General features: G+C 49.0%; 1 non-coding gene across 1 annotated transcript; it reads left to right on the top strand.

The window, feature by feature from the left end:
- Positions 1-1,846: 1,846 nt before the first annotated feature.
- Positions 1,847-1,953, top strand: LOC125110128 (U6 spliceosomal RNA). The gene has a single exon (XR_007130460.1). It is a non-coding gene; the product is annotated as a U6 spliceosomal RNA (small nuclear RNA).
- The last annotated feature ends 12,055 nt before the right edge of the window (positions 1,954-14,008 follow it).

Here is a 14,008-nt window from a genome sequence, read left to right as displayed (position 1 = left end):
CCAACCTCTTACAGTTGCCATGAGGGTTGAGTGAATTAAAATGTGTCCAGGGTCTGGTCCTGTGCCTGGCATTTAGCAAGTAGCTTGCATATCATATGGAAGAGTGTAACTATCTTCGTTCCACCAATAGGTAAACTGAGGCTTAGCCAGGGTAAAGAACGTGATTCAAGTTATCAGTTCTCATGTTTATTGTCCCAGAGCTGGGATTGGTTTCATTACACCAGTAGAAGCCTCAGCCAGTGAATGTGAACTCGCTGTGAGAGACTTCCTTTTTCCTCTTAGTGGTTTTTTGTTGTTGTGGTGGTTGGTTTTTGTTGTTGTTGTTGTATGGAGTCCCTGCCAATAAAGTTAGACTAATGGATAAGGGGAAAAACTTAACATTGGGGAAATCTCATGCATGAACTTCTTTTCAGAAAGCTGGGGGAACACTTAGCTTTGAAGGCTCTTGAGCAGGAGAACCGTGAACTTGAAGGATAGGAATCTGGCAGTGTGTTTGGTTTCATTTATGTTACTGAGGTCTGGACATGGCTTGGGGGGTGGTTTGCAAACTAGCACAGTGATGGAATTCCACAAATACTCAAGATATATTTGTAGAGCCTAAATGAAAGCTGGTGTGGAGGATTTGCCGTGAGCAAATCCAACCAAATCCTTCTGCCCCGAGCTTATGTTCTGGAGAAGAGATGGACAATACATGAAGATACAGCTTGATCGATCACATGTTGGGGAAGGAGTGTTCGGAAGAAAGCCAAACAGAGTAGGGAGAAGACCCCGAGTGGGGAGAAGTGGTTTGCTTGGAGGCACAGACGGAGCGAGGATGAGCCCTGGGGACACAGAGGGAGAGAGCTTTTTGGGTGGAGGGACATTGAGGTGGGAGCATGTGCGTGGCAGGTTCAAACTCATGCCAGGAGCCCCAGGTGGGACAGAGAAGGGGAAGACAGGAAGAATAGGTGAGAGAGGTCCCAGTGTCAGACACATAGGGCTTCCGAGCCTTCTTAAGAATGTTTTACTCTGGGGTGCCTGGGTGGCTCAGTGGGTTAAAGCCTCTGCTTTCGGCTCAGGTCATGATCCCAGGGTCCTGGGATCGAGCCCCGAATTGGGTTCTCTGCTCAGCAGGGAGCCTGCCTCACCCTCTCTCTGTGCCTGCCTCTCTGCCTACTTGTGACTTCTGTCTGTCAAATAAACAAATCTTAAAAAAAAAAAAAAGAATGTTTTACTCTGAGTCATGCGGAAGATCATCTGAGGCTTCTGAGCAGAGGAGGGACAGGCTCTGACTCAGGTGTTAAGGGGACCGCATTCGGCTGCACATAGAGAATAGACTCTTGGGTCCAGGGCAAAAGCTGGGAGCCCGGGGACAGTGACTCGTTCTGCTGTGGGGAGGGGTGCTCAGACTCCCCACCCATCACAGAGAGATAGAGCTGCGAGGTGATTGAAGCTGGCAGTGTCTGTCAAAGCTGCAAGCGCACATAGCCGTTCACCTAGCAAATCTGCATCTGGGGCTGTATCCTACAGTTACATTTACGCATGTCTGAGATGACCCAGATACGGGGATGCTTCTTGCTGTGCAAAGAGGGAGCTGAACAGGCTGGATGGAGCCAAGTGTGGGTGGGGACGTGGAGGTACTGCTGCGGAAGTGGGGACAGAAGCAGCCATCTGGAGAGCAAGCTGTCACATTAAATATACATGGGAATGTATAAAAGATGACCACTGAGTCTCTGATCATCTTCCCAGCAACAGGTGAGTTCTATGCACCTACTCTCTGCCTCTGGGCTACTCTGTGACCAGTACTATGACAGAAGTGATGCTGTGAGAGCTTCGAGGCCCAGATCTCAAAAGACTAGCAGTTTCTGTGCTCACTTCAGCAGCACATATGCTAAAATCGGAACGATCCAGAGAAGATTAGCATGGCCCTTGTGCAAGGATGACATGCAAATTTGTGAAGTGTTCCATATTAAAAAAAAAAAAAAAAAGACTAGCAGCTTCTACTTCCTCTTTCTTGGAACGATCACTTGGAGGGAAGCCAGCTGCCATGAAGGAAATCCAAGCACCCCGAGACTGCCATGCTGGGAAGAAGTCTAGCTAGCTATGGAGAGGTGTCCTCTAGGATGAGACAGCACGAGAGGGAGGCAGAGATAGAGATAGAGAGAGAGAGAGAGAAAGATCAGGTCTATCAAGGCTGCAGACATGAGTGAAGAAGCCTGATCATCTTGGAAGGGAACCTCCACTCCCCGCTGCCTCGGCTGACCCCGCATGGTTCAGAGATGAGTGACCCAGCCAAGCCCTTACTGAATTCCTGACCCACAAAGTCATGAATAAAACAAAGTGTTGTTGTAAGCTTCTAAGTTGAGGATAAGTGATTGTAGTGGAAAAGATAACCATCAGTTATATTCCTGACTCTTGGTCCAGGTAAGATTCTCATGGAAACGCAGACAAGGACACGCCAGTGTAGTGACGGTGTGGCAGCAGAGACTTAAAGACCAGCCAGGTGCCCATTCCTGGGGTAGTAGAGAGGAAAACACATGACTGCAAACCAAGGAGTCCTAGTCAGTATCTAGAAGCCATAAGTCAAGCCACAACCCAGACCGATATTAAGCAGGGAATGCGCACCAGAGTGAAAATGAATTAAAATGCATATCCAGAAAGCAACAATAGCCATGCAAGCATACTGTGTTTTTCAGGAAGACTGACACAAGGAACACACGGGACCCATTTGAACAGGTCTATGGAGAAGCAGAAAATGAGAAGGGGAAATGGGACAAGAGAGAATATAGAGAGAAAAATAAAACAAAGGAGAGGCATGTAGGGGTCAACAATGATAATCTGCTGTGAACTGCGGACTTTTTTTTTTTTAACTCAACCCTGTACATTTGAAGCTTAAAAAGTGATAACAGGTAAACAAAATGAATGTCCATAAAAGGAGGGTTGTTGAATAAATTACAGCTCATCCACATGACGGTGTACTTAGTAAGACGTGAAAACAAATGTCGAAGTTTCCTATGTATGACTATGTAAGAATCTGCAAACTATATTTGCATGGGGGCAGAAATGATATAAAAGGGTGTGTATGATAGGCTTCCATTAGGGGGGAATAAAAGTGTATGTATTTGCATATATGTTTGTTTTTTATTTTTTTAAGATTGATTTACTTATTTGAGAGAGAGAGAGAGAGCATGAGTAGGGGGAGGGGCAGAGGGAGAGGGAGAGAATCTCACAGAGACTCCCTGCTGAGCGTGGAGCCTGAGATGCCGGTCTTGATCTCATGATCCTGAGATCATGGCCCAAGCCGAAACCAAGAGTCAGACACTCAACCAACTGAGCCATCCAGGTGTCCCTGCTTATACATTTATAAACAAGTGGTATTTCTGTGGAAGAATATTCCAGAAACGAATCCAAGTGGATGCTTCTGGGGAAAGGAGCCAGGTGTTGGGGGATAGGAAGGGTTGGGAGAGCTTCAGAGGGCACCCACCCAGACTGTCAGTGCTCACTTTTGCAATCCAGTCACCAAGATGTGATGGAATTCAGATTCCATGGAGAGGCCCACGTGGAAAGGAACTGAGTCCCTCTCCTCTCTCCTGTCATCTGCCTCTAGCCAACTGCTAGTATCAACCTGCCAGCTGTGCAGATGAGCTCCTCGGGCAGGAGATTCTCCAGCCCCAGTCAGGCCTTCAGATGAGGACAGCCACAGCTGACCTATGAACACAACCTAAGAACCAGAACTGCCCAGTTTTGGTTCAGAACTCCCCCAAATTCCTGACCCTCAGACACTATGAGACAGTGTGACTAAGATATGACTAAGAAATGTCACTGTTCTAAAGCATCATGCTGCCGGGTTGTTACACGGGAGAGCTAGCTAATACAGAAGGGCCCTGCAGCCCTTCCCAGCAGGAATCCCCCTCCCCACCCCAGAGAAACCACTATCCTGATTATTATTCCCCTGAATGTTCTAACTTTACTACATACATAGAAATCCTTACACAGGGTGCCTGGGTGGCTCAGTGGGTTAAGCCTCTGCCTTTGGCTCAGGTCATGATCTCAGGGTCCTGGGATCGAGCCCCGCATCGGGCTCTCTGCTCAGTGCGGAGCCTGCTTCCCCCCTCCCTCTGTCTGCCTACTTGTGATCTCTTTCTCTCTCTCAAATAAATAAATAAAATCTTTTAAAAAAAGAAATCCTTACACAATATAGAGAACTGTGTTTCGTTCTGAGAAGTATAGAATGCTCATGATATAATAGATACATTTGTCTTTATAATGTGTATCCTATCTTACTTTCTTTTTTCTTCCACAATATGCTTTGAAGATCTGTCTGTTGAGGCAGGCAGCTGTAGTTCTTTTTTGCTAATATAATATTCCATTATATTAATAACGTATTATATCTTATAATATTATTTTCCATTATATTAATAATATTGTATCTTATAATGTTATAATATAATATTCCATTATATTAATATACAACACTACCATTTAGTAGGCAGATGTGGTGTGTAAGTGCTTGGCACACACAGTCAAATTTCATCCTCACATCTGTGATAGCATCTGGACACCACGTATACCTACTAGATATTAGCTAGGCCAGTGACCTCTATCAATACTTGAACTTTTTATTTTGAAACAATTTTGGACTTACAGAAAGGTTGCAAACATAGTCAAAAGAACTCCTGTATACCTTCACCCAGATTCCTCAAATGTTCACATTTTACTACCCTTGCTACATTTATATTCTGCTTACATTTCTGTCTGGCTAGGAGTAAATTGCAGACAGGATGCCTCTTCTAAATTATTCCATGTATATTTTCTAAACACAAGAACACTCTTTATTAAAACCACAGTACAGATACAAAAATCAGGACATTAACATTGTTGCAATACTATTGTCTACATTATAGACTTAGTGAAATGTTGCCAATTGTTCTACTAATATCCTTCATAGCAAAAAAACAGAAAACATTTTTCTGATCCAGTATCCAATCCAGGATACGTGTTGCATTTAGGCTTTTTTTTTTTTTTTTTTTTTTTTTTTTTAGTTTCCTTTTATCTGGAATAGTTCCTCAGGGTTTTTTAATGTGTTTGTTTTTGTTTGTGTGCGTGTGTGTGTTTTACTTTTATGAAGTTGACATTTTTTCATAGGCACAGACCAGTTGTTTTTTTTTTTAATATTTTATTTATTTATTTGACAGACAGACATCATAAGTAGGCAAAGAGGCAGGCAGAGAGAGAGGAGGAAGCAGGCTCCCCGCTGAGCAGAGAGCTGATGCAGGGCTTGACTGCAGGACCCTGGGATCATGACAGAGATCATGATCAGAGGCTTTAACCCACTGAGCCACCCAGGCGCCCCAGACAAGTTGTTTTGTAATTGGTCCCGCTAGTTGGGTTTTTCTGTTATTTCCTTATGATTAGATTCAGATCAGGCACTTTGGGCTACAATGTCACAGCAGTGATGCTGTGGACTTTGCAGTGTGTCCTGTTGGGGGGACAAGATGTCAATTTGCCCCCTTGCTAGTGGTGTTCACCTTGATCACCTGGTAAGGTGCCTTCTGCCAGTTTTCTCCACTATAGAGGCTCTAGTTCTCTTTCTCTCTCTCTCTCTTTGAAGATTTTTTATTTATTTATTTATTTGACTGACAGAGATCACAAGTAGGCAGAGAGGCAGGTGGGGGGTGGGGAAGCAGGCTCCCTGCTGAGCAGAGAGCCCAACATGGGGCTCCATCCCAGGACCCCGGGATCACGACCTAAGCCGAAGGCAGAGGCTTAACAGACTGAGCCACCCAGGTACCCCTCTAGTTCTCTCTTTCTAATTAATAAATATCTGTGGTGGAGATACAACAAGACTCTGCAAATATTCTGCTTCTCTTCATACTTCCTACCCACATACTTCCTAGCAGGATGATATATTTTGCATTAAATGTAATTATTATTTGACCAAGAATCCATGAATATGGGCCAATAATTCAACAATATAAAGAAATGTAAGGCAAGTCTCCCTCCTACTTTCTCCCCAGCCGCCCAAGCCCTTTCCCTGTGCCATCCCTATTCTTGCTATTTCTTGTGTCCTTCCAGATTGTTCCATGCACAGGGAGGCTGATACACACATGTATCCTGTATCCTCTTTTAGAGTTCTATGCACATGGAAGGTGGGTGAATATACACATTTCTCTGCCTCCTGCTTTATTTCACTTAACATTTTGGAGGCCATTTTCTTTTGCTCATAAAGAGAGATCTCTTAGTGATTTTAGAACCTTATGTCCACCTGAGATGCTATCCCTTCATGTTCACAAATAAGGAAACTGAGGCCCAGAGTGGTGAAGGGCCAGGTCCCCAAAGTTAGAAGGCAAAACAGACTTGGAAGCTTGTCCAGGACCCCTGGATAAGGGAGTTGACAAGTCTCCCCATTGGGGAATCAGGACTTCCAGGGGCTTGCCCCAACAAGATGCCAGACCCAAGCTCACATCTCTGTTCCCAGCTGGGCTTCTCCCCACTGCATCCCCAACCTCCGGGGTCCCTTTCTTAGCTCTTGTTAGGGACTTCCCTCCAGCTCCCTGCTGGGCCAGGCCTTGGGAGCCCCATTGATCCTCTGACAGCCCAAGACAGATCGTTGGGGAGTGTGTATTCAGGTGCAGGCCGAGCACATGGAGGCCAGATGAGAACAGAGTTGGGGGGGGGGGATCAGGGGCCCACTTGGGTGGGGGATAGAGGACTGAGGAAGGGGAGGATAGAAGATCCCAGAGACACCTGCCTCCTCTTTGCCTCTCCCACCATTCCCACCCTCCTTGGAACTTCGGCTCCCCCGACCCTGCCACCCACGCTCATGTGGGGTGGGGCTCCCCCATGCCCTCTCCTTTCCCTTGGCCTAGGAGGTCTGGGGTGTGGCAGAGAGAAGTTAAGATATAAAATGTACCCTGGTCCAATGGCAGCCCAGGCCCTCCTGTAAGAGTCAGGCATATGGTATTTCTTCTTGAGCCTCAGTTTCCCTGGGGCGATGAGGAGGAAACAGGCTTCCCAGAGGTCTAGCAGGCAGTGGGACAGGGCCAGTATATCTCTCCATGGCCCTTCAGTGGCCTCTTAACCCTCGCATTGCTCAGTCCCTCTCTAGTATGGAAGCCCTATCCATCTTCCCTGACTTTCCCTACCCCAAAAGGAACCCAGCATTTGGGGTCAGACTTCTTGACCCAATAGGGTTTCTGGAATGGGGTGCCTGGAGCTTCTGGGTTCCACTCTGGGTGAGGCCTATCACAGCCACGGGCTGGTCTCTGCCCCTGGTCCTGGGATGATGGGTGCTCCCTCCCTAGCCGGGTGGCCCCTGAGCTCTGCCTGTTTGTTCTCCTTTCTCTTTTGCAGAAATCTCCCCCACACCCCTACCATGGCCTCTTCAGGGCAGTGTGGTCCCCAGAATGGGGAGTTGGCATAGATGCCCCGGGACCCTGAACAGCCTTTAGATGGTATGTGCATCTCAAGTGGGGGTTCCCAAGGATTGTGTGGTGTGCAAGGGGGTCGGGGGCTGTGGACACATGGGGGCTCAGAGAGAGGGGAGGGAGGGTAGAGAAGTAGAGCTCAGTGAGGGAAGAGGACCTTCAGAGGAGATGTGACAGAGAGAGGAACGAGGTTCAGGGAAACAGGGGACTTGGTGAGGGTGACAGGGTCTCAGAGGGAGGCTAGGGGCCCAGAAAAGGAACTAGCAGAGCAGAGGGAGGGTGGGGCTCAGATTGAGGGCTGCACAATCAGCGAGGGGAATGGGGACTAGGCTGGAGTCTAAAGGCTCAGATAGCAGAATGAGGCACAGAGAGAAGGAGGACTGCACACAGTCCACGGTAGCTCGGGGTGGAGGAGGAAGCTGTTACGTGGGGGGTGGTCCGGAACAGAGCCCCGGGAGCAGCCGGGGCCAGCAGCTCCTTCCCAGCAGACAGACCCTGAGCTGATGGTCCTTAAGGAGCAGCTGGGCACAGTTTGCTGGAATTCACAGCCATGGCCCGTGTGTCAGCACCCTGCAGGGTGCTAAGCCTTCTGGAGGGTGCCATTCAGGGAGCCAAGGTAGATTGCTGGAAGTGCTGCCCTGGCCTTGTGCTGGGCAAAGAAGGTGTCAGTTTGCCTTCCCTGCAAATGAGATTATTGGAGGGCAGTATGGACTGGAGGCAGGGGGCTGGCGTCAATGATTCCAACACCAGGGGTGTGGGTTCTGGGGAGGGGACAGGGGACAGGGCAAGTCCTGGGACATGCCATTGAAGCTCCTCGGAGGGAATGGCTAGCTGCGCGTTGCAGAGACAAGGGATAGGCCGGAGGGATAGTTTGTTACTCAAGGTCACACAATACAACACAGACACTCGTTGCGTATGTCTGTGCCAGACCCTGTCCACGCACATTACTGAATCCTCACTACCAACCCCACGAGGTGATTATTCTTATTAATCCCATTTTACAGATGAGGAGATGGAAGTGCAGAGCAGTCAAATGCTAGCTGGGATTTGAACCCCGTCATCCCGGCTGATCCCCATAGGGGCAGTAGGGCTGGGAAGTGCTCAGACCTGGGTTTCCCCTGGCCATGGGGGCTGACAGTGCCTTTCTCCCCCTCATTCCCCTCTCTGCAGGGATGCCGGGTATGTTTGGTGCCCCCGGCAGGGTTGGGAGGTGAGACTTAAGTATAAATAAATAAACAGGGAGCAGATGGTGGGGAGTGGGGGAACAGAGAGGGGCAGGGCCAGGGCCTCCCACTTCTCCCTGGGAAAACATTACTGGGCCAGAGCAAATGGATTCCAGACTCAGGGCCTAGAAGCCCCCTCCCCAGGCCTGCTCTCCTGTCAGCTGGCCTGAGACCTGGCACAGCCCTTGGGAGAAATTGTAGGCTGGGATCCTGAGTCCTAGATTCTGCCCATCTATCACTTCCTTCTCTTTTCCTGTGTGGCCTTGAGCAAGTCATTTTACCTCTATGTCCCCATTTCTGCACCTGTCAAGTGAGTGGAAGCAGAATGAGTGGAAGGAGGTGGTCAAGAGTGGGTTCAAAGGCCACCTCCCCAAGGAAGTCCTCCTTGATTGCTCCATGCAGATTTTGTTAGAGCAACAGCCTAGAGTAGCAGAAAGAATACGGTATTTGTGTCTTTCCTCTCACAGCAACCCATTCAATAGATTTGCTCAGCATCTCCTGTGCACTTGGGCACTATGCCACCTTCAAGGCTGACATGGTTACCAGAACATAGCTTTTTCTCTGTAGCTGCAGCAGCTGGCCCACAGTCGCTACTCAGCCCTTGTTAGGGGAACACATGAATGAGTGCAGGGATAAAAGAGGAGATGAGGAGCTGCCATGTGTCCCAAATGTGGAAGCTGCATCACTGTGGTGAGGGTGGGAGTGGACAGAAGGGGATAGGAGTGACAGCAGGATCTTAAATAACCCATCCATGGTGAGAAAAATCATTCTTTCTTCACTATCTGCCAGGCCTTCCCACAGGCCAAGGAGCATCTCCAGGGATGCCAAGCACACCTTTCTAACACCTGTGGATCTCTCTGTCTCGCCGTGTCTTACTTTTTATAACCTGGAGGAAGCTAGTCTGCAGGCAATGGTACCAGCTAGAATTTGAGAATATTATTTCATTTCCGTTTTATTCATTTAGGTCGGTTACTTTTTATTTGTGGGAAGCAATTCTGATTTTTCATTTTTGTTTGGGTATTGCTGGGGGGAGCGGTGGTGCTTAACTGGTCTTCGGGAAACTCTGAAGTGTTTGACACTTTCTGATAGAGTGACGGTCTGGGACCAGGGTGGCAATGGGGAGCCTGACGGCAAAGGGGCATGAGGGAACTTGCGGTGGTGGTGGAGTCTGGATAGAGGTGGTGGCTACACAGGTGTGTGTATATTTGTCAAGATGTACTGCACCGTATGCTTTAAATGAACACATTCTGTTGTATGTACATTATGCCTCAATAAAGTTGATTTAAGAACACAGACAGCCTCCCAAGGCTGACGGGAGTTATTATGTACATAATATATATGTACTTAAGATATTAAGTGCAGATCCTCTGTGGCTGTGCCCAAAACCATGATGATTGTTTCACACACAGTAAAGCTGGGGAAACATGGAGTCAATGAATAAATAGATACGAGACAGAATGAATGAATGAATGAATGAATGAAGTAAATGAGCAAGTGAATGATTATTTACCTCCATGTATGGTAATGAGTTCATTCTACATAATCCCCATATCTCAGGCGGTCACGATCAGGTATTGGCCTATCTCAACTCGCATAGCTCCTGTAATGGGACGCTCACTACCTTTTGACATTGTCCTTTCCATCGCCTGAACACTAGGACTGTGATAAAGACCTTTTCTCATATTAAGTTCATTTTCCTGTGGTCATTTTCCTGTGTGTCCCCTACCCTTTGCACTCCACAGACACATCTACTCCCCTATCTGGGGACAGCACAAATGCCACCCATCTGCTCTACTCTGAGTTTTTTGTTTCAGATGCCCAGCTGCTGCAACCACCAGATGCTGCTTGCTTGTACTATGGTGGGGCAGCAGGAAAAAGAACAAGTACACAGATGAATAACCAAAATAATTACAAGCTGCAAAGGAAAAAAAGAACAGGGTGAGAATATCGGGGAGACGATGGGAGGATGAGGAAACAGGGAAAGCCTCTCTAAGGAGCTGACATTTGAGCTCAGTCCTGAAGGATGTGAAGGAGCCAGAAAAACCAGTGGAAAGGTATTCCAGGCTGCAACAAGAGAAACTGGGAACAAAGGCAGTCAGAGTTTGGACAGGACAATCTGCCGGTTGCCAGGACATTGACCGTGAGGACTCTGGGATTGTTTTTAAATTCAATCCTCAAACACTTTTAAGCAAGGGGTGGTATGATATACTTATATTTTAGTAGACATTTTTACTGAATTAAAATTAACTGAGGGGTTTTCTAGTTCCAGTAGTTCAGTGATTCCCAAGTGATAAAGAAATGCCTTCAAGAGACGGACCGCGTGGTGATCCAATGAATGGCTTCCACAATGAGAGGAGGGTTTGAATCTTGGCTCTGCCTCTTCTGTGCTGTGTGACTGTGGGCAAGGGACCTCGTGTCTCTGAGTCTCAGTTTCTTTATTTGCAAAGTGGGGTAATAAGTATACCTACATGTTGTGTTAATTGGCTTCAGGTTTGGGAAACATTTAAATAATATCATAAAGGCTTTCTGGTTGTTAAATAAAACGGAAAAAAAAAAGGTAAGGATACAGAAAGCAAGAGGATGAATCCTTTCTCATTCTCTTTCACTTCTGACTCCTGCAAGAAGAGAGCCCTGGGTCGGTGGACATGGGTCTTTCAGACACTGGCTACAAAGAGAAAGCAGCCTCAGCCGGATCTGGAGAAGTCGGTTAGGCTCTTGTGTTTACACTATTTGTATTCATAGGCACATTTCTTTATGTCACGTGCTACTGATTTTCCATTTAGTCTGGCTGTCTCAAGTTTCCTTAAAATAATTTTTTTTAATGTAAAACAAAAGCAAATAGATTTAATGATTCACAAACAATGGTCCCTGAAGATGAGATGAAGCCCACCTGTCCCAAGTGGCCCATATTGTGACGGAGGCTCTTGATGGGTTTTGACAGATGTTTTTCTAACCTCAGCTCCTCACTGTGCTCTTGGGGAACCAGAGGACCTACTGTGTGTTCTGCACTTGGCCAAGTCCACCAGGGCACCAGAGGGAATGGGATTCACTCCGGAGACTCTGTCTACATTCTGGTCTGCAGGGAAGGTTCTGGAAAGGGCTGGTGGACTCTCAAATTTGGGGGTTACTGAGGTTCTTTCTGTCTCATCCCTCAGATCCAGTTCCATCCACTGGAAAATTCTGGGACTCCATCTTCCCGTTACATCTGGATTCTGATCCCTTCTCTGCACTCTGGTCCAGTTCACCAGCCACCATCTTGCCCTGGTGACAGCAGAAGACTCCCCCTCCATCCCCTTCCCATTTCTGCTTCACTCAGCAGCCAGAGCCAGCCCAGGTCTCCCCTCTGCTCAAAGTCTCAAATGGCTCCCAGATCACTTAGAGGGAAAAATCAAAGTCTTCACTACCTGAGATGTCCTTCTCAAGCTGATGGTGCCCATCTTTCCCACCTCTTCCCCTGTCCAACCCCAGCATCTGTTTGTCCCACCCAGGCTGCCCCCTACCACAGTGACCTTCTTGCTTTTTCTTGGACACACTAAGCAGTTTCCTACCTCAGGACCCTTGTACATGCTGTTCCTTCTGCTTAGAACACACTTCCCTCTGATGTCTGCAGGGCTTCTTTCCTCTCTGTTCAGGTGAATGCCCCCGACTCAGAGAAGCCAACCACTTTAACGAAGTCAATATTTTCAATCTCATTCTTTCTTCTTCCCCTGCTCTTTTCTCATAGCATGTATCACTACCAGATACTGCATTTTACACTTTTTACATGTTTCGTGTGTGTTTCTTGCCCATCTCCCCTGGATGGACCTCAAGACAACAGGCACTTCCATCTTTTTTATTCTCTGATGACCCAGTGCCTGGAACATTGGCTCGTGTGTGTTTCTGACACCAATTTGAGGGTGCAAGTCCAGGGAGGTGTGTGAAGGTTGGAGGGGCAGTGAGCCCCAGCCCTGCCTAGCTCTATCTGTGACCCATTGGTCTCTTCCCTGAGCATGGTTTCCTTCTCTTTCTGCCATCACCCCATCACCCCTTAAGCGCAGGACGGGACAGTGAAACTTGCCCTTGGGAAGGGTTTCCAGCTACAGGCAGACCCTCCTCCTACTTCTCCCTCCCCTCCAAGCCTGTGGGGAGGCACAGCCACAGCAGATGTACCTTCCATGGAAAATCCTCAAAAGACAGAGGGCCTTAGGGGCAGAACATGGTGGATGTCCTGGGCCACCCTGCTCCCAGCCCCTGTGTCCTCACCTGGAAGGAGGTAAGTGATGAGAGTAGACCACCCTTGAAGTTCTGTTGTACAGACAAGAAGACTGAGGCTCAGGGCAATGAATCTGTCTGGGGGAGGAGGGGGATGGTTCCCTCCTCTGTAAGAGGAGGATAATACCTCCTCCCTCCTAAGGTCGTTGGAGGATTAAATGAATTAAATAAAGCCTGTAAGCTCTCAGTGGTGTCTGGCACACAGTAGTGCTCAAGAAATGCTGGCTGCTACAGCAGTTGTCCTGCGAGGTGAACCCGCCCACAGCCAGGAGGTGGCAAAGTCAAGGTTCAAACCCAGGTCTGTAGGAATCTAAAGCGACTCGCTGCCTCACAACCCTGAAACAATGACAATAATAGTAATTGAAACAAGGACGACGACACCACCATTAATAGCCTTTTCCACCCCATAGGGTCGCTCCGGGGGTTAGAGCAGAAAGCTATCAGGGGACAGCACCTGCCCCGCAGCCACAGCCAGGGCCACGGGCGCCGAGTCTTCCTGTCCCCTGGCTTCCTCCGCAAGGACTGGTTGGCGGCCAGCAGGACCTCCCGCTGGGGGCGCCCCCCAATCCCGCAGCCTGGGGGGCCAAGCGGGGCGCCTGGGCTGCCCCAGGGAGTCCCCCGGGGGTGGGGGAGGCGAGCGCGGCCCTCGGGCTCTAGCAGGAGCCGCGCGGCCTGGAAGACATTACACGGCTGTCGGCCGGGGGGCGTCGCTCGGAGTTCCGGAGGGGGTCCTGGCGGCGGACGCGCCGGGCAAGGGGACGGCCCCGCCACAAAGCGCGCTTTGTTCTGCGCGCCCCCCCGGGAGCTGGAACCAATGGATTGGCGGCAGCTGAGGTCATCCGTCAGGCAGCGCCGGGGGTCAGGCCCGGGGAAGGGGCCGCGAGGGAGGGCCGGGCGGATGGCCGGCGGGGGTCCGTGTGTGCGGGCCGGCGGTTAACCGCTCTGGGGGCTGTCGCCGCGCCTCTTCGGCCTCAGTTTATCCAGCCTTCCCAGAGGGAAGATAATGTCTGCCCCATCCACCTGTCGGGACCACCTTGTCAAGCGTGCAAGTCACGATTCTGATGATGGCCTTTCTGAGATGAGCTCTCCCTACCTTCCTGCTCGGTGGGAATGCTGGGGTCTGGATGG

Source organism: Lutra lutra, chromosome 9, assembly GCF_902655055.1.
Source record: "Lutra lutra chromosome 9, mLutLut1.2, whole genome shotgun sequence".
Classification (NCBI taxonomy): Eukaryota; Metazoa; Chordata; class Mammalia; order Carnivora; family Mustelidae; genus Lutra; species Lutra lutra.
Note: the sequence above shows the minus strand (reverse complement) of the source record. Positions and strands in the feature narration are given on the sequence as shown.